This window comes from Lissotriton vulgaris, chromosome 6 (genome assembly GCF_964263255.1).
Source record: "Lissotriton vulgaris chromosome 6, aLisVul1.2, whole genome shotgun sequence".
In the NCBI taxonomy this organism is placed as follows: Eukaryota; Metazoa; Chordata; class Amphibia; order Caudata; family Salamandridae; genus Lissotriton; species Lissotriton vulgaris.
The window spans coordinates 436000878-436023152 of NC_141694.1; the positions used below are offsets into that span (position 1 = coordinate 436000878).

The window sequence follows — 22275 nt, forward strand, 5'->3', positions numbered from 1 at the left end:
TAGCCCCGCCCCTAACCCCGCCCACTATGCACACCTCTACCCTATTTTAATGAGTACCTGCACTTATTTTTCCCCATTTAAAGCACTGAGTTACATTACGAAAGGACTTCAGAGTTCATGAATAACATAAAAGATGCATACAGGTATATTATCCCTTAGTGTAAAAAAATAAGTATTTCTGACGACAGCGTGCAAATGCCTAGCACAATCTTACCCCTTGATACCAACCTGCTCCAATCCAACCACTTAGGAAGAAACGGACACTGCTAGTGGCGGGAAAACCTGATGACTTTACATTGGTTTAGGCAATTGTTTACAGCAAGACTTGCTCAGTGAGTTCTTATTATTCATTGGCTGTTGAGCCCCGGAGATTGTACAATGGATTATGATTGGCTCAGAAAACTCTTGCCAACTGTTCATTGGCTCAGTGGTCTCCCTGTCAATGAGCCGGCGCCAGTGCTTGAGAATCGCAGTGATAGCTGAGCTTGCGAGTTTACCCTTTTAGCGTGCATTTAGTTTGGCCATACTAACGCGCCCTCGCAGCAGTTTCTGTGGCGCTCTCTTTCTTATCAACCACCTTCTTCCAAAGACGTTACGCCCCCGTTCCGTACAAAATACGGTGACTCTTTCAAGCCTGAGTGTACGGGACTCTGACCGACAGATCGGCGCCTTGCAGTGTTTTTCCAGCGCACGCTTCGAGATCGGTGAGTTTAACAAGCATGGCTGTCTCATGTGGACATTGTGACCATACCATGCTTCCCTGCTAGATCATTTAGAGCGGCACTGTCAGCGTATCGGAGTGCTTTGTAGTGTATCAGAGCGGTTTCGCTTTCGTTTTGAGGGTTGTGTTTACCATGCGTCTTTTAACTCGCTGCTGTTGCTTCTGGCAAGCGGGTCACACACTGCAGGACCGGCTTCTGGTCCAGCGGCGCTCAGACAGTACCATCAATAGCTCAGCTCTCAACTGAAACCCCGCCTTTCCTAAGCTAGGCATTTTCTTTGCATTTGTCAATTATTTAGACCATCTAAAGGAAGCTGAAGATTGCGTTCATGGGATTAAGTTGTAACTCAGTTAAATTGTACTTCTGATTATCAACTTTATTCATTTGGAACTACTTACTATTGTTTTAAAACTCCACTGTTTCCTTTTGAAACAATGCGATGATGTTGTTTTGAGTGTGCTTAACATGAATGTACAAATCTGCTTTGACGTCATGAGTAGCCAGATGTTTTGCATGTTACGTTTGTATGGTTATTTATCTAGAGGGGAGTTGTTCTCTTTGTGAAAATTTCAACAGCACCAGCAAAGGACAGAATAAAATGAGGTGCGAATTCCTTTTTTACTCCTCTAAACGAGTGTAAAGCAGAGGATGATAGGAAGGGCAAGAAGCAACCATATATATATATATATATATATATATATACACATACTCTGGGGTTTATTCAGACTTTTTCTTACTCATCAAGTTTTTGGACGGGACAGAATTGACTTCTCAGCATTGTAGCTATACCTTAACTACTTTAGTGAAGTGTGTGACCTGTTGACCACCACACTACCATAACTGTGTTGTAGACTTAAATGGTTTGTCCAGCAAGCTGGAAAATAAATTATTCTTGTGAACTTGGGGGCAGATTTATGATAAATGGCGCATCCCCTGGGATGCGCCAGTTATTTTGCGCCGCTGCTCCGCCACCCATGGTGCGCTGCATTTACAATGCGGCGCACCATGGGGCAAAAACGGCACAGATGCGTGATGCATCTGTGCCGTGAAGGTGGCGCATTGCTGGAGTTGCGTCGCAAGCGTGACACAGCTCCAGCAAGTCTCGGGGTGCCCCATCTTTACAATGCTGTGTCAAGACCGACGCCTGCTTCAAGCAGGCGCAGGGTTTTGACGCAGCATTGGCCTGAAAGTGACTGAGTGCAATCTTATAGATTTCACGCAGCCACTTTTGCGAGGCGCACCTGCCCCGGAACGCCCACCCTGCGCCGGAACGCCCACAATTTGGCGCAGGGCTTTACAACGTGACTCATCTGCCTAGATGCGTCACGTTGTAAATGGGTTGTAGGGATGCGCCACGTTTACGCCGCAGTTGCCTGACGCAAACGTGATGCATTCCCAACATAAATCTGCCCCTTGGTGTTTTTATTGGTAGAAGTGTTGGAATTTTGCGGATTCCAGCAGACTGGAAAGGTTTCAGTCGCTGAAATATGGGAAAAATATGTGATTTTGATCAAAGTTCAAAGCTTGTAGGGCATTGTGAGTAAGAAATTATTGTGCGATCCAGGCAAGCACTCACCCGAGTGTCTATTTTTTAAAAATGTCTTGGTGGTAGGTTTTCATGGCTGATCCTGGGCCCAAATACTACAGCTGCCTCTGGGACTTAACAGGCCATTTAGTTAGTTCACGGTAAATGTTGGTGTGTCCATGTTGCATTTTGGGGACTTTTGTGTTGTGGGTGCTAGGCCGAGCCACATAAGTGGGGTTGAGTTTTTCTCTTGAGAGAAGCGTGGAAACACAGAATAATATAACATTTGATATTATCAATTGGATTTCTCTCCATTATAGGCTTCCAAATGTAAGCTAGTGTACAAAAATGTAACATTTTGAAAATTGACCTCTAAATCACTTGATAGAATGGGTAACCCCAAGTTCAGAGGGTTTTAAATACACACTTTTACCAAACTCTGTATCTTGTGCATAGTTCAGAAATGCATAGATTTCCTTAATACCCATTTTCCTTAATTAGGTTTAATCATGTGAATTGCTGTGTTTTCTGTACACATAGGAACATTAGTATAAGCTGCAATTTAGTTATTGGCTCTGGGTATTGCATGTTTTTGGACAACCAACAAATGCTAAATATCGAATATTTTTTATTTTATATTCTCTTTTTGTTTGTTTTGGTGAAATTTTGCACTTCCCTCCCACAATCTGATTCTATTTTGAGGGAAGCATTTGTTATTACCACTGTACCTATACACAGGAAGCATTTATAACTTGAGTAACTCTCCCCTGCACGCTGCTACTTTAAGTGCATCTCTATCCATATCCCCATCTTATATAAATAGCTGAGCCTGTCCTCCTTTTCATATTTAGAGGGTGAAAATGGGGAAAAGGAAGGCAGCCTAATTGATTACAGGGAGGAAAAAGATCGCAAAAACATCAAAGCCACCAAAATCAGCAGCTGAGATTTGCACCCTTGATGCTATTGATGAATTAATTGAGGAGGTAGAAAGCATGCTAACATCAGGGAAAGTGAATAATGATAAGGGAAAGGGTAACATCTCCTCTTATTATAATATGAAAGAAAAGGTGGGTAGGTTGAAGTCAACTACTCCACCAGTTATTGTGCATCAACCCTAGTTGGAAGAGCTAAGTCAGACTTCAAATGCGTCCCCAATAAAGAATGGTCAGGGTACAGGTACAACTCCTTCGCCGGCTATAAGCAATTGTGAAAGTTTGGGAAGGGGTCGGAATAGCCTATCTGGCAATGAGGTAATAACTATAGAGTGTTCTAACAGATACCTTCCACTAGAGGTCGATGAGGGGGAAACCCATGTGTACTGGCCGGTAATTAAAGTTGCCACTGGTGCCGCAGGTCTACTTCCTTTAAAGGAAGACTCGCAGAGTGCCATAAATCCCACCTACAAACTGGTGCAGGCCCTTTTAGAAAGACTTGACACTATCCAGGATTAGGTCACCGCAATCAAAAGAATGATTGAGGCACTCGCAAGCCGTTTATTACCAGACCAAGTAATATCTCCTGTTGATTGTGGGGCAAAAATATTTATTGGGAAAAAAACAGATCTCCCTAATATAGGGAGGTGGGTACCTAACCCTTCGGCTAGAATTACTGAACGCCATCATTCAAGCAAGATTGCTAATGGTAGCTCTCATTTAATACAAAGATCACATATGTTAATGTTAATGTTATGGGAACTTATATAGCGCACGGCTGCCCCAGCAAAGGGGCGTCCCGGCGCTTACAGAAAGAAGGAGAGTAAGCAACAGCAGATGGTGATCAGGGATTAAACACCTAGAAAATTAGCAGAAAAGGTGGGTTTTTATGGCCTTTCTGAACGACAGCAGGTCGGTAAGCCCGCGAATTTGAGAAGGTAGAGCATTCCAGAGCCTGGCTGCGAGGTGCCGGAAGGAGCGACCGCCCATTCGGGCCAGCTTGAAACGGGGGACAACTGCCAAGTTTTAGCCCTCCGAACGGAGGGCACGACAGGGTGAGTATGCTGTTAAAAGAGGGTTCAGCATAGGTGTCGAGGTAGTTTTCAAGACCTTGAATGCGAGGCATAGGGTTTTAAAATGGATCCTCTTCTCCACCGAGAGCCAGTGAAGTTTAATTAGCGTGCTACTCACAGATTTGCAACGAGGGAGGCCGGTCAGGGCTCTAGCCTCTTCATTTTGGACTCGTTGAAGTCTGGATTTTTCGGCCTGGTTCGCCCCTACTTGTACAGAGTTTGCGTAGTCCAGTCGTGAGAGGATAGCTGACCGCACTACTAGCTGACGTGTCTGGGGGTTGAAAAACTTTAGTATGGGCTTAAGGTTCCGAAGGATCTCATAGCATGTTGCTGCAACCTTTTTTGTCTGGTGGGTAAAGTTAAGGGCAGAGTCTATCCAGACTCTCAGATTTTTCACCTGGCTTTTAGGCTCCGGCAGATTACCAAGTGCCTCGGGCCACCATCTGTCATCCCAGGCCGCCGTCTCTTTTCCCACCAGTAAGACCTCAGTTTTGCCAGCATTAAGCTGTAAGTAGTTTGAGGTCATCCAGTTTGTAATATCAGTAAGGCCTTGTTTAAAATTCTGTGCACTCAGTCCATCATCCTTACTCAATGTTACCACTAGCTGGGTGTCGTCAGCGTACGATACTAACGACAACCCCCATCTCCTAGCCACCTCAGCCAATGGTTGAACATAAACGTTGAATAAGGTCGGACTGAGTGCAGACCTCTGCGGTACTCCTTGACTGATAAGGCGCTCTTTCGACAGGAACGGGGGAGTGGAAACCCGAAATGACCTGTCTGATAGAAATGCCTTAAACCAGTTTAGGGCATGTCCCGATACTCCTGCCTCCTCCAGCCGGAATAGCAACACTTCGTGAGATACAGTGTCGAAGGCAGCACTGAGATCTAAAAGTATCAGTGCTGCCGTCGTACCAGAATCCAGAATGGACCGGAGATGTTCAGTGACACTCAAGAGCGCCGTCTCGGTGCTATGTCCTGCACGGAAGCCATGTTGGGAATTATCTAAGATGGAATTAGATATAAGGAATTTAGTCAGAATGGTGTTGACATGGGATTCGGCTACTTTGGCTGGCCAGGGGAGCAGCGAGATGGGTCTGAAGTTCTCGGGTAAAGAGGGGTCTGATGTGGGTTTTTTAATGATTGGAGATACCCAGGCCTGCTTCCATCTGGTGAGTATGATGGCAGGGGCAAAGGATAGATTTATAATGTCTTGAAGAGGACTGAGTATAGTCCAGTCCTTTGCTCTAAAAAGTTCAGGTTTTAGGGGGTCTGCAGGTGAACCTGTTTTAATCTTGTCACAAAGTTTGAGGAACTCTTCTTGGTTCAATGAAGGAATCTCAGTGAGTTTATGGGTAGCCCTGGTGGCTAAAGCTTTGAGACATGGCCTGGCAGGAAAGACATTATGTCTTCTGAATCTTATCGATAAAGAAGGATGCCAGGTTCTCACAGTGTGTCGGGGGAGTATTTAGTTCCTCTGCTGTTTTTTTTAATACTTAGCTCTTTTAATATTTTGAAAATAGTTTTAGAGGGGCATTGGCTACAACTAATCTCCCTAGCATAATACGAGGCTCGAGTTCTGCAGATAGTTCTATGATAGTTTTTTTGTAGCTTGACATATTGTGACTTCAGCGTGGGGTCATAGGCCTTTCTCCATTTGCGTTCAGCAATTTTACAATTTTTTCTGAGGGAGGCGAGTTCTTCATTGTACCACGGACTCGACTCCTGGGAGCATATGAGACCTCCGCAAAATGGGGGGCTTCTTGAAAGATCAAAATTTCCTGAACCCCCTTCATTCCTCAAGAGGATCGACCCTAATGAGTCCAGTAGTTACTGGGGACCAAAATAGACGTGCAAATAGGTACCTGGATACCCAGCATACATTACAATCAAGAATCGGGGCACCTATTGTGGGAAGACATCCTAGAGTTATCGAGGGAAACCAAAGAGTAATTCATATCAGTCACACTTCCTATAATTCCGAGCTGAAACCGAATTGTGTTTTCTTAACTAATGTACCGAGGTTGGGCCCTACTTATAGAGAAGATAGGGAGTCCCTTGTGAACAGTTATGCACTGGTTTAGGAAGGATAGGCAATGCCGGTTAGTCATTAGATCAGACATAAAAAATGTGACAAGGATCCCCCAGGAATCAGGCAATTTCGATGACCTAATGGGATCTTTTTCGTCAAAAGATATCCCTGAGAACTTAAGTATTATGAATCTAAGATCCCATCTTCTTTTTAACGCAACAATTAGTATTAGACAGTGCAGAATAGGGGGAATACTGATTCTAATCGACTTATCAACAGACAGTGCTATAGTGAGCTAGAAGCATTAGATTGACTAGTTAAAGCCCCAAGTAGTCGATTTGAAGAGAATGAAACAGTTAAGTCCCCCCCCTAAAAGCATTACCTATTGATTATCCAGAAGTGCCTCTACCCCGTGAAGATAATTGGAAAGATGATAATCCAATGGCCGGTAGCAAACCTTTGTATGGGTTAGTAATCCCCATTAGTAATTGTTCCCTATTTGAACAATGTAGGGATCTCCCAACTAACTATCCTAGCTCTGATCCCCCAGCACAAGGCTCATCCCAATGTAGTCTTAAGATGATATCCTGGGATATAGCCGAGCTTTTAAGGAAAATGCATGAACCAGATTGGCAGTCATATATTGATCTTTTTGACATTTGTCTTTTGTAAGAATCATGGGCCAGGGAACCTCTTTTTAAAATTGGTTATAGGACCTTTAGCCTTTGAACCACTTCTGGGTGAGATCGAACCCCTACTAGCCAAAATACTCTACCTAAAATTTAGATATGGTACGTTATTAATTAAGAAACTTACATCTGGGTGGGGTAAAAAGGCTAGTGAGAATACTGATTGTATTTGTACGGAGTGTTCCTATAGGAGGGAAGAAGACATTGCCCATGTTTTATTCTTCTGTACCCTTTACGAAATTCCAAGAAAAAGGTGGATACGACCCTTGGGCAGGATTCTTGGTACTAACTAGACAGTATATTGAAATGTTGAGCATCTTGAAAACTGATACCTCTAGATTGGTTTATTTGGAGTAAGCAGATTTTTACTGTCTGTCAATTTTATTAGAATAAAGCAAGGCTTAAAATTTTAAATAGAGAACGAATAAGTTAAAATATGCTCTTAGTATTTTGTCTGAGAACTGTAATTTTATTCTTTCACTTGTATTTGTACATTCTGTCACTAAAGAGCATATAGCTAAAGGCTAAAATCATAGTCGATGAAACGCTGTAAGGCTTATGTATTTTATACATCCATAGTTCTGTTATGTGTATTTATCATTGACAATGAAGAATACTTTGAGGGCCTAAATTGATATAGTCATCAAGAGTCTGTATGATTATTTAAATACTCCTCTTTTTGCTGCCGGGATCAATGAAGTTGCACTGTTTTCTGTATATGAATGTTAGGGAATTGCACTTTATCAACCAATGTTTACATTGCCAAAAATGGCACTTTTTATATATTGCCTTTTAATCTATTTATGTACTCTATTTTAATGGAAGTGATGTGTTTTTTTTAATTTTATTGCTTTGATGATGCTGTGAATCGAATAAAGATGCTTAATAATTATCCCTGCGATCAAAAGAGTCTGACAGGTGAAATTAAATGTTGCTTTTGAAAATCGGCCATTGTGGCAAAAAATTACAGATGAAAATATTATCACCAATTGTTACTTTTCCCTCCGTATTTTTTTATTTCAATGATTGGTTAGTTTTGGGAGAACAATGAGCAATCTCCACAAACGATCCAATGCTGAATGCAGAGTTTTGTCTAGTTTTAAGAAATGTATAGCTCTCTGGGTTCATCATTGGGTTTCACACCTACTTCCACCATGAACTGCAAAAATATATGCATATTCCTGGAAGATGGTGAGATTAAAACAGCAAACCTATGTTGACGCCATTTTTGTTGAGGGGGGGAAAATATATTTGCAAAGCTGTTTTATCACCTTCCCTTTTTTTTTTTTTTTTTTTTTGTTCCATCAAAATAATATATATTTTGGCTATTTTTTTACAGTGTACTCCAGGGGAATCTTCTAACCATGGATACCTGTAGAATCCCGAAGATGTTGGAAAAACGCACCCAAATTTGGCCGTGATCTTTTTGTTGGAAATAAAGTGACGAAGGCCTGGTGTGGAAAAGCTTCAGCAGCTAAGGGGTTAAATTGGACATTGGCACACTTCGTAATAGGGCTTCTCTCCTTGTTAAAACAAGCATTTGTAATGCAGTAGGTCTCGTGTTTGTGAGAGTTTGAGCTGTTGGCGATGTAAATGACAATGCCTTTTTATTTATGTTTTAAAAACCAACACATAAATAAAAGGCATTGCCATTTACAATGCCAATAGCTCAAACTCTTGCAATTGCAAGACCTATTGCAATGCAAATGCTTATTTTTTTTTTTTTTTATATATATATATCCGTGCGGTGTAGTTTTTTCTGGAGGCGACTTGGAAATGCATATCCTGTTCTTAATTTGCACGGGGCTGGTAGTTAAGTGCGCAAAACTATTCTACTGATGAGCGTTATTTATTTTTTTGCAAACCTTATCTTCTTTCTATCTAAATATATGCACTACTTGTGCATATCTGAACACGATCCCTTTGGAATAATTCTCTCAGGAAGACCAGCTGTGGCTGGATGAACTTATGCAATGGATCGAGATATTATGTATCAACAGACTCCCTAATGACAAGGCCACTTGGTTAGATAGTATACCTCTCGCATTCTATTAAAAAAATCCCCACAGCTCAAAGACTGCATGACTCAGCTATTTATACAAGTATTCAAGGGTGGCAGACAACCTGATTCCTGGTCACAGGCCAAAATTGTAGTCTTTCTTTAAAAAAGTTTAAAAAAAATACCACCTGAACCCGGTTCATACTGCCCTATAACCTTAATCAACAGCGATAGCAAGATTTACTCTAAAATCCTTGCCACTCATTTGGCCTCTGTATCCATAAGGTTATCTCAATCAGGCAATATGGGTTCATACCAGGGTGGGGGACAACGGACCATATAAGCCGTACTATCTCCTTCTTTGATGCTGCAAATATCTCCAGTGACTCAATGGCATTAATTTTATTAGATGTAGAAAAGGCCTTTGACAGGGTCTCCTGGCTTTTTCTATGGGAGACCGTGGCGAGGGCCAGAATGGGAAAAGGACATCTGCATGCTTTTAAAATGCTATATTTTCACCCTCCTGCATACCTTGACATACGACCTGTGTAGTATCTTAAGGTGAACCAGCCTTAGCCTCATTTGGATTGCCACCACCCGTGGGGAAGAAACTGCCTCCTGCTAGTCCTCATCATCTAACTCCAGGCCGTCCTCAGTCCAGTGCCGTCTGACAGTAACTTACAGGTCTTCCATGTTGTTTATCAACTTCTTATATATTAGCGAGATGGTCTTTTCGGGAAGATGACCATCCAGCACTCTGTCTTCAAGGGGCGAAGCATCTGGGAGTGTGGTGCCTCTGGAGATGTGTGTGAGCAGTGCGTGTCGGACCTGGAGGTAGCGGAAGTATGCACTGTCATTTAATTGGTACTACCGCTTAAGAGCATCAAATGTGTGTACTGTTCCACCCACCCCCCGATGTCTTTGATGCATGTGATCCCAATGAGGTCCCACTCGTCAAACCTCTTAGACTTCTATAGACTTCCCATGCTCTCCAAGTTCCAAAGCTTGCTAGCCAGTGTGAACTTACCTTCTCACTTGAGGTGCCTGTTAGCCGCATGCCACACATGGAAGGCATGCGTCGTAGGTTCTTTGAGTGGAAATATGCGGGCCCGTCATACAGCGCCCTGGTAGAGTCTTCCCCGGGTAACTGCCATCAGTCCATGGCATATCCAGGATCACCTGGGTATCCGTTTATCCCGCGATTCACCGCCGCCAACTGGGAGGCCCAGTAATATTTCCTTAAGTCCGGCAACCCTATTACCCCGTCATACCAGGGAAGGGTATGTTTAGAAAAGGCGATGCGGGGTTTATCATCCCAGAGTAGCTGTCTTTGGAGAGTCTCTATTTCTTTAAAGTAGGTCGCAGGAACCACATCCATCGCGTTCTGAATAGTGTACAAAAACCGGGGCGGAGGAGCCAAGACGGCGGTCAAGATGGCCGCATAGACGCCCGGCTCCGCAGCTCGCCCTCAGCTCCGGCGATCTCCTGGCACTCATCCTGTATCCCAGCCACGGATTCTTGTAGCGGAATCGCGGTGGACCCCGACCGCGTTCCTCCGACGATCCTGCTGCTTCGGACGGCCGCGCACTGCCGTCTGAAAGTTTCTGGCCTTTCCGTCTGGGTACGCCGGGACCTCGGGTAGCGCTACAGCCGCCCAGCAACGCACCAACAACGGCTTCACTCGGCTGCCAGGTTCCGGTGCCCGTGTAGTGAAACTGAAACTGCACCCGACGATTTTCCCTGGATCCTTCGCTACAGTGGGACCTCGATCTCTGTGGCGCGACACCCTGCTGGCGCCCGCGATTTCGGAAAGGGGCTCGGACAAAGGTGCAGCTCGCCTCGGCAGACACTGGGTCGCAATCCGGTAAGAGGAGTGAAGTGCTGTGTCCTCCAGGACCCGACTTATGCCGCGCATTGCTTACTGCCGCTGAACAGCTGACGCGATAGATTCCTCGCTGTGTGAGCCCCGGGGTCCGTAGGTCCTGCAAAGTGCGAAGATGGCGCCCACAATTAAAGACATCTGGCTGGTTCTCCTAGACTGGCGCGCTGAAATACAGGGTTTGAGGGCGACTGCATCCATCTCACAGCATACCTCCTCCCTGGCCGAGGCATACCATGACGCAGCAGGGTGCGCTCCAGACCGAGCCTCTGCCTTTGTCCCGATAGCAGCAGTGGTCGCACCCCGGTGCGCTGGACGCTCGGAGCTGGGGCCGGGGAACGTGTGGATACAGACTGCGACTTTGCTCCCCAAACTACTTACCTGCCGGCGGCTGGTTTGCAGTACTATTGTCGTTTTGCCTCCTTGTGGAACTTGGACGTGCCCTGGGACACTGCTTCGGCAACATCGCTCTGGTCTTTGTCTCGACCCGGGATGGCCCAGCCTGCCTCTGCGGACTTGTTGTTGCTGCCTGGAAGCCGGTTGGATCGATTGCTGCCCTTTCTTCGTACTGGCCAGGGCTGATTCCTGATTACCTGCGACAATTTCTTGTGACTCTGGTGCCGAAGCGGAATGTTGTTCATATTGGAGACTGATTGTGGCTGGGGTGCCCGTGGGTTGAGGCCCACGTTCCTTTTGAGTGGGCCTCTACTTCTGAGCTGGGGGTGTACAAGGGGCCGGTGCTATGGCCCTCCTCCGCTTTCCCTCTTTTGGGGTTCTTCTTGGGGCGACAGGCATGCCTATGGGGTGGGGGGTGGGCCGTGGCCTTCCGCTGGTATGCAGGGTGGGTTTTGGGGGTGGGAATGCTTTATGTTATCTTAGTTCTATGGCCCTCTGTCTTTTTCTCCTCTCTCTCTTTTCTTTCTTTTCTATACCTTCTTCGTGGGGTGGGTTTCGCGTGATCAGGAAGTCTTATCCACTGTGTCTCAATGCGGACTGATCATATTTTTAGCCTCCTGAATGTGGACTATTATTTTCTGAGTGTTATTTGTGGTTCGCTGTAACTCCTGATCCGTGCACCTTCCATGGCGAGTTCTAATTGCGACTAGATGTGGTTCTGGCGATATTCTGCATAGTATTCTGACTACTCCTGTCTCATGAGAACGGAACCAATGTGTTGTTTTTTGATCTCCTGATGCTAACTATCCTTCATAAAAAACCTTAAAATTAACCTTCACTGATTCTGGGACACGGTATTACAGCAATTAATGTGTAACTCTTCAATGCTTGACTAGGATGATGGGGTAATACTGTGTCGCCGTATTGCTTGCACTGGTGCTTTAAAAGTTTTGTGGCCGGCCAGATGGTTGTAGGCCCGTATTTGTCCTTCTTTGATGCACAATAAAGGTTTTCAAAAATTAAACAAAAAACAAAAAAAAAACGGGGCAACGCCATAATTTTAAAAAGTACTGATCTACCTCACAAGGAGATTGGGAGAGCCTTCCAGCGCGTCGCGTCACATATAAATCTCGACAGGGGGGGCTCAGGTTATTAGTGTAGCGGAGCCTCGAGTCTATCGCAATGTAAATGCCTAGGTATTTAAAACCGTCAGGAGCAATTTGTATTGGGCAAGTGTCTGGAATGACCAGCTGGTCACCTCCAAGAACATATAGCACCAATTTACCGCAAAGCCTGAGTACCTCCCGAAAATTGCCAACACATCCCAAAAAAACCTCAGGGACCCCCTCGGGTTGGTGAGGTAGAGCAGAATATCATCTGCATGAAGTGAAATTTTGTCTTCTCACTCCAATGTCAATCGCATTCCACGTAGAGAAAAGTCCTAGCGGACCTATGCCGCCAACGGCTCCAAGGCCAGGGCTAAAAGCAGCGGAGATAGGGGACATCCCTGCCTGGTGCCCCAACTCCGATGGAAGTCAGGGGACCTGCGATTGTTCACCACCACCGGACCATCGGAGCAGAATACAGAAGGCGTACCCAGCTAGTGAATTCCGGCCGAAACCCAGTTTGTCCAGTACTGCGAAAAGATAGGGCCATTCAACTGTTGAACGCCATATATGTAAAAAATTTAAATTGATACTTGTATAGCGCACTACTCACCCGCAGGGGTCTCAAGGCGCTTGTACGAATACCGCTGTGGAACCCATCCTGGCTCTCACTGTGAGGCGTCCTCTCCTGGGCTCCACCAAGGTGGAGGCCAGGCATCCTTAGCGTTGTGAGGGCCGTTGTGGAGATTAAGCAAGCTATTGCCCAGAGTTGCAGAGTGGGACTCCATGATTATAATAGGCACCGAGGCGAGAATTATCAGGTCCGTGGAACTTTGAGCCCAAGACCCACCGAGGCAGGGAATTGAACTCTGGTCCCGGGCTAGAGCTCTGCATCAGGGTCTGCCGCTCTAATCATTGAGCCACACTTCTCCATGGTGGCGTCCAATGAGCACACAGTGTCCGGATGGATCAAGGTGGTAATGTCTTTAGTCAATCTCAGTGCCAACCGCTTCGCCAGGACTTTCGGTTCCACGTTTACCAGCGAGATGGGCCTGTATGACCAGCAGCTTGCCTTAGGCTTGCCATGCTTGTGGATGACCACTATATTAGCCACTCGCTGATCATATGGAAGTTGCCCCTCTTCCTTGCTTTCCACAAACATAGAGCGCAGAAATGGCGCAAGTCTACTAGACCTTAGTTTATAAAGCTCTATGGGGATAAAATTTGGCCCCGGGGCTTTCCCGGAGTGCACTCCTCTGATGGCCTGCGCTAACTCGTCATCCGTGATCGGGGATTCCAGGTAGTCTAGATTGTCCTTCGATAAAGTGGTCATTTGGATATCCCTGATCATTTCCCTATTGTATGCTTCTGTGTATGCACCCGCCAAACTATACACCCCGCGATAATAGTCTGCAAATGCGTCGGCAATAGCTTGCGGGTCTGTAATAGTACTGGAATCTTCCCCCTGTAACTCTGGTACCAGTCCCGACGCCCATTCCTTCCTCTCCAACCATGCAATCAGTTTTCCAGCCTTGTCACCATGCTCATACTCCCTACTCTGAGTCTCTCCGTTCTGTGCCCTAGCACTGTCTCTGGCAATACTACCAAACTCCTTGTGGCGTAGTTCCAAACAGTGAAGGCCCTCCAGGGTCCCTGCACAAGCTACCTCCATTTCCAGCTTTATCAATTCCTCTTCAGCTTTTTTCAAATCCGCCTGCCATGCCCTCTTTTTCCCTGCAATCAGAGATACAGCCTCCCCAGGATAAGTCTTATACGCCACCCACAAGGTCTGCTCCGAGTCCACGTGCCCTGATTCTCCTGGAAATACCTATCCGTGGCTTTAACTATACTTTTCTTTGTGGTAGGGTCTCTCAGGTGCCACGGACTGATAGGAGCTATTCTGCCTGCATTTACCTGGTCAGATTCCATTTGGAGCCAAACCGGGGAGTGATCCGAGACGCCCCTCCTAAGGTGTCGCACTTCCAGAAGGGGGTGTGCCTGGGCAGCCGGGACCAGAACGTGATCTATTCTACACAGCCTACGGTGTGCGCACGACACATACGTATACTGTGCAGTACCTGGGTTGCGCACTCGTCAGCAGTCTACCCGCCCCATTGTATCCGGAAACTCTGGGAGCCACCTCTGCGCCAGTCTCGGCGTTCGAGAGGGGTGCCGGTCCAGCTCAACATCCATTACTGCGTTAAAGTCGCCCCCCCAGCACCAGGATGCCCAAGGGCAGGGTCAAGAAAATGGAGCCAAGGTCCTGAAATTTCTCTGACTGTAGGCCAGGCGGTACGTAAATGGAGACAAACGTAGCCGGATTCCCTTTGCAAAGCCCAGATATACCTACCCCTTTGATCTGACCAGGTAGCCTGAATAGTTAGGGGAAATGAGTTTTTTACCAGTATGCCAACCCCCTTGACCCTGTAGTAAAACCTGCATGCGCCACCAGCTTGTAACCACCTTTATGGAGGGCCATGCACCTATTTCCAATAAGTTGTGTCTCCTGTAAAAGTACCACGTCTGGCGAATGACGTCTGATAAACTAGTTACCCATTCCCCTCTTAGTTTTGTCGGTCAATCCATTCACATTCCAGCTCAGCACTCTTATCCCCGATCCCTTTCTATCGTTCATCATGTAACTGGTATAGATCCCTCAAATCGGGATCACCTCGTGACGCATGCCCTGCCAAATTTTTGGCTAAAATGGCCGAAGTCATCAATCCCATCGTGAACCCCCTTTTGAACCGCCCTCTTAGTGAGGGTGTAGTCCCCCAGATCTGGAAGCAGGCGATGATTATCCCTCGCTTAAAAGCCCGGTCTGGACTCTAAGGTATTGGCTAATTATAGGCATATCTCGCTTTTGCCCGCCTTTGCCAAGATCCTCGAAGCATGCGCATAAGGTGCTCTCCGATTATCTGGAATCGCATGATCTACTGCACTCCACTCAATCCGGCTTCCGCACCAACTTAAGCACCGAAACAGCGCTTTTGGAAGTCTCGGAGGCTATTAAGGAGGTGCTGGATTCAGGTGGCAAAGCGATGCTTGTGATGCTCGATCTGTCGGCGGCCTTTGACACCGTCCCCCACGAGGGTCTCCTCGCCAGACTTCATGAGATCGGTCTGAGGGGGACGGTGTTCAGCTGGTTTCGATCTTTCTTGGCGGGCCGTCGACAAACGGTCAGGGCCTCCTCCAGTTCCGCCGAGATGCCTTCATTGGGTGTCGGAGTCCCTCAGGGCTCAGTGCTGAGCCCGACTCTTTTTAACATCTTCATGACCCCTCTGGCGGCACTGGCGGAATCTTTCGGGGCCCAGATCGTTTCCTACGCCGATGACACCCAGCTCCTCTTTACGTGCGGGAAAGGTGCGGATTTTGATGGAGAGAGTATCCGGGGTTGCCTTGGGGCTGTTTTTTAATTGGTTCCAACTCAACAGCCTCAAGTGCAACTCGGATAAATCGGAGGTACTCTTCTTCGGGTGCAGATCGGATCCAGACTGGCAGGAATGGTGGCCGGCGAATATGTTTCCTCCTGCAGGTTCCTCCCAGGTGGCCAAGAACCTGGGGATTAAGATCGATAATGGCTTGACATTGCGAACCCAGATTATCGGTCTTACTGGCACCTGTTTCGGTCTGCTCCGGATGCTACGCAAGTTTCTTCCCATACTATCGGAGGCTCACAGGAAGATAACGGTGCAGGCTATAATCGGTTTGAGAATGGATTACTCTAACATTCTTTATCTCGGCCTGCCGTAGTATCTGCTGCAACGACTGCAGGTGGTCCAGAACTCGGCAGCACGGGCCATTTTCGGATTACCTGGCCGTGCTAGAACCTCGGGCCTCCTGCAGTCACTTCATTGGCTCCCCATTCGGAAGCGGATAATTTTCAAGGCCCTGACCTTGGCTCATAAAGCTCTTCATGCTTCAGGAGCAAAATATTTACAAAAAGGCTAGCTTTCTACCATCCTGCAAGGTCCCTGAGGTCCGGGTCTTTGTTTCTTGCCGTGGTCCCTCGTATAAAAAGGGCACGCTTAGGAGGTCGATCTTTCAGACTGCTGGCTCCGCAGCTCTGGAACACTTTGCCAGTAACATTGCGCAGTACTTCAAATTTACTGGCGTTCAGGAAGGGCCTCAAAACCTGGCTTTTTACTTCTTAGATATCAGTTTTCTTGGTTAGTCAGGATTTCCCCCCACTTATCGGCTTTTTTCTTTCTGTTATGTTGTGATACAGGTTTGCATCAAAGCGCCGGGACACTCTTTGAGTAGCCGTGCGCTATACAAGACAAATATAACATAACATAACATGTACACTTTGCTGTCACTTGATGTTGCAAACCTAACTAAAACAACCAACAATCCCTCAAACAGTGCGCCCCGAAAACGGGGATAAACACGAACATCACATCCCTCCCACCTCCCTGCACCCCTGCTCATGGCTTACGCCCATCCCCAACTGGCAGTGTGCCTATCGCCCCACACTCTAGACAACTAGTTAATTAAAAGTAGTAATGAGAAGGAAGCCGAAGTCCCGTGCCCCCCACGCCCCAGCCCAAATCCAGACAGTCGCCCCTCAGCCGCCTCAGCCCATGAAAGTCACGTAGTCTACAAGTTCAAACAGGGAAATTAGCCGTGGGTCAAGCCCCACTACCTGACAGAGCACCATAGTCTTGTGAATCATGCGGCCTCCTTCATTCCTGCTCCTGCGGTGCACTTTCTCCGTGTCGATCTCGCCCCTCCGGGCTTCCAGGGAGACGGCTGTCAATCCAATCCGATGCAACCGCCGGATTGTCGAAAAACCAGGCTCTCCCCTCGACCTCCACCCTCAGTCGTGCCGGAAACATCATAGCATATTTCATCCCTTTGACTCTAAGTTATTTTCTTCACAACAAGGAAGTTCCGGTGTTGTTTCTGGATGGTTTGCGTGAAGTCAGGGAAAAATGAGAGGGTGGCGTTTTCATACCGTACGGGGGCCCCGGAGCGAGCCGCCTGTAGGATCACATCTCTGTCCCTGAAGTTCAACACCCTTGCAATCATCGGGCGCGGGGGCGATCCTGGCCTGGGTCGCCCTCCCGGCACCCTGTGTTCGCGCTCAGTGGTAAAACAAATTCCTAGTCGCTTAAGGTGTTTAAGGATGAGGTCCGCCACAAATAGGTCCGGGGCAGGGCCTTTAGATTTCTCGGGTAACCCAAGAATGCGTATGTTGTTGTGCTGGGTTCTCCCTTCGAAATCATCCAGCTTTCGTTCAGCTAGGTCACGAGAGGCTTTGAGGTCTCTCACTTCTTGTTGGAGCAACGCCACATCGTCAGTTAACTGGTAGTCTCAATATCCAGTGACTTGACTTTTTCGTTTACTTTCTTGAGGTCTACCCGGATGAGGGTGACCTCTATTGTGACTGTGTCCAATTTGTTGTCAAGCGATTCCATTTTCTGCCCCAGTTACGACTTGATTCACTCTATGGCTGCCATAACATCCAAAAGAGTTGGCTCGACTGTAGGACCGAAGAGTCTCCTCCTGCCGACTGAGCCTGTCTTGAGTCTGTAGGGGAGCCCCTAGGCATTGTATAGCGGTCCAATTTGTTAGTCTGGATCTGCCTTACCACTTTAGAGGTTCGCGGCTGGTGTCTGTCAACCTCTGGTTTGGTCGCCATCAGAGACTCTATAACTCGAGTGCGTTAGGACTCCTTCCTTCTGCGGGTGTGATGATGGTTACAGGCCGAGCCGACCCCGCCAGCCATCCACCCCGTTCCATTTGCCCCTCAACGTGCCCAGGTGAGCCCAGTCCAGAGGCACTGTAAACCCGCAGGCAATACTTTAGAGTGCAGCCCCCGGTGCCCAAGGAGAAGCCTGAATTTAGTAAATCCGGGGCCCGCCATGGGCCGCAACAATATCCCCTTGGTGGTGGCGCTCCCTAGAAGGCCGCACTGTTTTGGTGTGCTTCCGGGCCCACAAATGGTCACTGAGGGGCCCACCAGCGATCACGGACCCCCGGAGCCACAAACCTCACTGCGGGGTCAACTGGCAGGTCACCGTCCAATGCAATCTTCACGGGGCGTGTCTCATGCTACCCCCGGATATAGGAAGGTGGGGACCCCAGTATCTCCAGTGCCCCCCGCCGCCTCTCTGTCCTCGGATAGCCTGCTGCCACACTGGGGTCCTCCCGGGCCACACCTCACTGCCAACGCCCGGGGAATGAAATGCGAGGGGATGGGGGTGCCTCTACCACGTGCCCCCATTCTAGTTGGTACCATTCAATCATCCATCGCAATTGCGCCGTAGTAGCACCCAAGATGCGGATTACAGAGGCCTCTCTCGTCCTGCCTCAGGTACGTGAAGTGACAAGCCACGCACAGTTTATTTTCCCCCAAATTAATCTGTTGATAAGTTGCTGCATTTCAGCCAGCATTGTGGGAGGCGGACATAGGGGGAGCATATGCATGATGTAGAGCAGACTGGGCAGACACGTCATCTTGAAGGCCGCTATCTTACCCGAGATTTTTAAAGGACCAATCATCCAAAAATGGTGCGACGCAGGGCTGACCAAGCTGGAAGTTTTTTGTTTTTTTCTCATCTTGTCTGGCTTCCTTCGATAATCTTAAAGAATGGTATGCACTAGATCGGAGAGATTTTTATAAATCCCTTAAAACTAGAGATTTTTTAAATAAGAAAAGTGGAAGGCCAGTCGCCTTTGCTAGTAATGTTTTAATCGACCGTGTGAGAAGAAACACAGACCCATTTATTTGTGTAGTTTACACATTTTTTTTTAACTCACTAATGACAGATGATATGGGTGCTCGGGTGGTATGTGGGGAGTGGAAACTGAGGCCTCTGATAACCTATTTTTTCACTCTGTACCACTAGCACAGAACACCTTGATTCCGGCCCAACTTCAGGCCCAATACTACAAAACTTGCTTCTCGCTGTATTACACACCTAAAAGGATTGCAAAACGGGGAATGGGAAAAGGAACCTTCTGCCCTCTGTGTGCCTTATCCCAGGCAGATTTGATGCCTGTCTTTGCCTCTAGCGATGCCCTCTGTAAAGTTAAGCAAGATATTACCAACTTTTTTAAGGTATCCCTAGGCGTCGACTGTGTCCTCTCTCCAACCTTGATAGGACTCTTGATAGCCCAGATTACTCGGGGAAGTCTGGTGTTTATTGGCATGGCGATACTCTGGTTTTGTCTAGCTTCTGCATGGCTCGATCCTAACCCGGACCCGGTGCAGAGGGTAGGTCGTGAGGACTCGCATAAGGCAGCTAAACTCCTAACACATAGGAGCGAAGCCCTATGTATTTATCACCGGGTACTGATGAAGCCTGGATTATTTAAAATGTAGGTAGATCCAGACTATCACAGGTACATCCACACACTAGGGATTGAGCATTCTCTTTGGCTTAGATGTCAGACCATCGATTTTATAGTGTAGATAGTTCTTGTTTTTCTTTTTCCTGGTCCTGAAGAATCTCGAGTTACTCAACACAACGCGAGAAACATGTGGACCTCCACTACTTGGCAACTGACACATTAATAGGAAACATTACATCTTAATGAGTGCCGTTCTCACTGTTTTTAATTCAGGCAGTAGACCCCCAGAATAAAATAATCAACACCAGGTACTCCCAGCCTTATCTTAATTCACCTACACTTCTGGCCCCACACCCGCACCTCACCATACGGCTGTTGGATAAAAGATCTCCGATAAAGTGCCCCTTTTTAGGTGAGCTAGTGCGGTATTGCACCGCCGACCCAACGAGGAGCAGCCCATATGATGAAGCATGACACATGAGAGGGTGCGCGAGGGCATTAAAACCCAACAAATGGATTCTCAACTATAGAATTTACTTGAGCTAAGTGGGTCCTTGCCTTCCGTTTTGACTCCCCAGCCTCCCCCCACTTATTCCTTTCTACTCCCTGTTTGAGGAACAGCATAACACCACTTGGTTGATATCGATACTAACCCTCCCTCGTTTTAGCAATGGCTATCTCGCTTTTTAGCAAATTATAATCTTGAAAAAGCTATATATGCAAGAAGGGGACTAAGCTCTCGAACAAAGGGTCTAAAAATCTGGGTACTTCTGACTAGATGGATTGAGGAAAATGGGTAAATTATTAAAAGGGAAAGAAGACCGAATATAAACTAAGGAAAACTGGTCGTTCGTTGCCTACCTCGGGGGTGGGCTGGGTGCGTGCTGCTTGGGCAGGAGGAGGTGACCCAGCCCTATTGGGTGGGGCCCAAGGGGAGAAAAATGTAAAAAGTAATGGTTAACTTTATTGATTTTCTTTGCGCTTTTTTTTTCTTCTCTACTTCACTCGGACTGTGAATTATAATTGTTTTGTATATTGACATCCAACATGCATTAATAAAAAATAAAAAAACGAAATAAAAGCACTACTTTTTGATTGGTGGTTGTGGTTTTCTATTTAATTTTTTGATTGACGTAAGTATAGCCCAGGTTTTCTGCAACCGAGAAACTGACATGTTTTTGTCTATGAGGCAGCAATTCTTTTCAGAATTGTATTTTCCCTGCTCTTTGACGAAAGAAAGCCGGTGGAGCGTCTAATTGAATGTTAACAACAGAAACCCCGATTCTTCCTGGATATAAGTGCTGAGAAACAGACACTTCTGGACAAAATAATTTCAGCCTACTGAGAGCATAGTTACCTAATTCAGTAAAGCGTGCTAGCTGCTGGTATTAAATCACAGAGATAATAAGAAGCTTACGACATTGTGAAAGCAGCGCCACCCTGCCAGTGGTGCAAGCAAGGCCGGTGCCATTGCAGGAAAGCATGTCGTGCCTGCAGTATGATTATTATGATCATTAAAGAAAATAGTGCTCACAGGCTGTAAATAACACATACTATGTGACAACCGCAGTAAAAGGTCATTTCCTTGGCCGAAACAGCAGCTCCAGGAAAGCCTCACTCAGCGAGGGGCATGACAACTCCCCACAGCTCTTCATCTCTTTTCCTTGGCAAAGGTTCCTCTTGAGTCAAGAAGTAAACTACATTTCTGGGGTTTCAGGTGAAATACTCCTACCTCAAAATGTCTTTGGTCACTTTGTGCAAGGGTCTCTGAGCCCAGTCCGAACCAGTTCTGTCCTATACAAGAGAGACAGGCCCTATACAGGTGCAAGGAAAACTCCTTCCCACGACTCTAACTTCAGCCAGTAGTGAACCCCAGGAGGGAATTGATGGTACGGCGGACTGGTGGAGGGTACCTCATGAAACGGATCCTCTCCTCACGTTGCAGCCGGAGGAACTGTCAGATTGGACTGAAACACAAAGCGGCATGTATACTGGGAAAACCCCTTTCTCTCAACAAGGTCCCTTTTAACTGGGATATGCCCGCCGAAGCCCTGCCCTTGGAGTTGCCGTCACTACCCGGTCCCCGAAGCCAATTGGAGAAGGGAGCAGTCCGGACGATGAGAGCAAGAGCCCAAAACACGAATATTCGTAGGAGAAACAGCCGCCCACGCCACGAAGAAGACACCTGAAGAGGGAATGCCGCTACTACCACTGAGAACCGCAGAAGCAGGATAACCGAGAGAGCCAGGGGCCAAATGATCTTGTGCTGTGCCTAGCCATGCTCCTAGGGGAGCGTGGCTCACTCCGGTATGGGCGCCATTTTTAGGCTGGGTCGGGAGGAGGGGGAAGGCTGACGAGTAGGGACAAAATCGTCACGTCTCCTGCCTGCCTTAAACCCCGCTCCCCGCACTACCTCACGTCACAAGACAACTTCATTTCACTGGATGATCCTTCACGCCATTCCTCCTGGCGAGAGCCCTAGCCTAGCACTTACCCCAACTTCTCTATTTTTGTTTTGAGGGAGAAAGAAACCTGGGGCAGAGAAGGCGGAGGAAAACTGAGAAGACTTATCTGGAAATCCAAGATTGAAGACCGGATAAGATGCCTTATCCTACTATTGAAC

General features: G+C 47.1%; 1 protein-coding gene across 1 annotated transcript in view; it reads left to right on the plus strand.

Moving 5' to 3' along the window:
* Positions 1 to 436: 436 nt before the first annotated feature.
* The window catches only part of PRIM2 (DNA primase subunit 2), a 761949-nt gene continuing 740110 nt past the window's right edge, over positions 437 to 22275 (plus strand). The window contains exon 1 of the mRNA XM_086925646.1: positions 437 to 704. The gene's annotated coding sequence lies outside the window, so the exon portion shown is untranslated. The remainder of the gene's footprint in view (positions 705 to 22275) is intronic.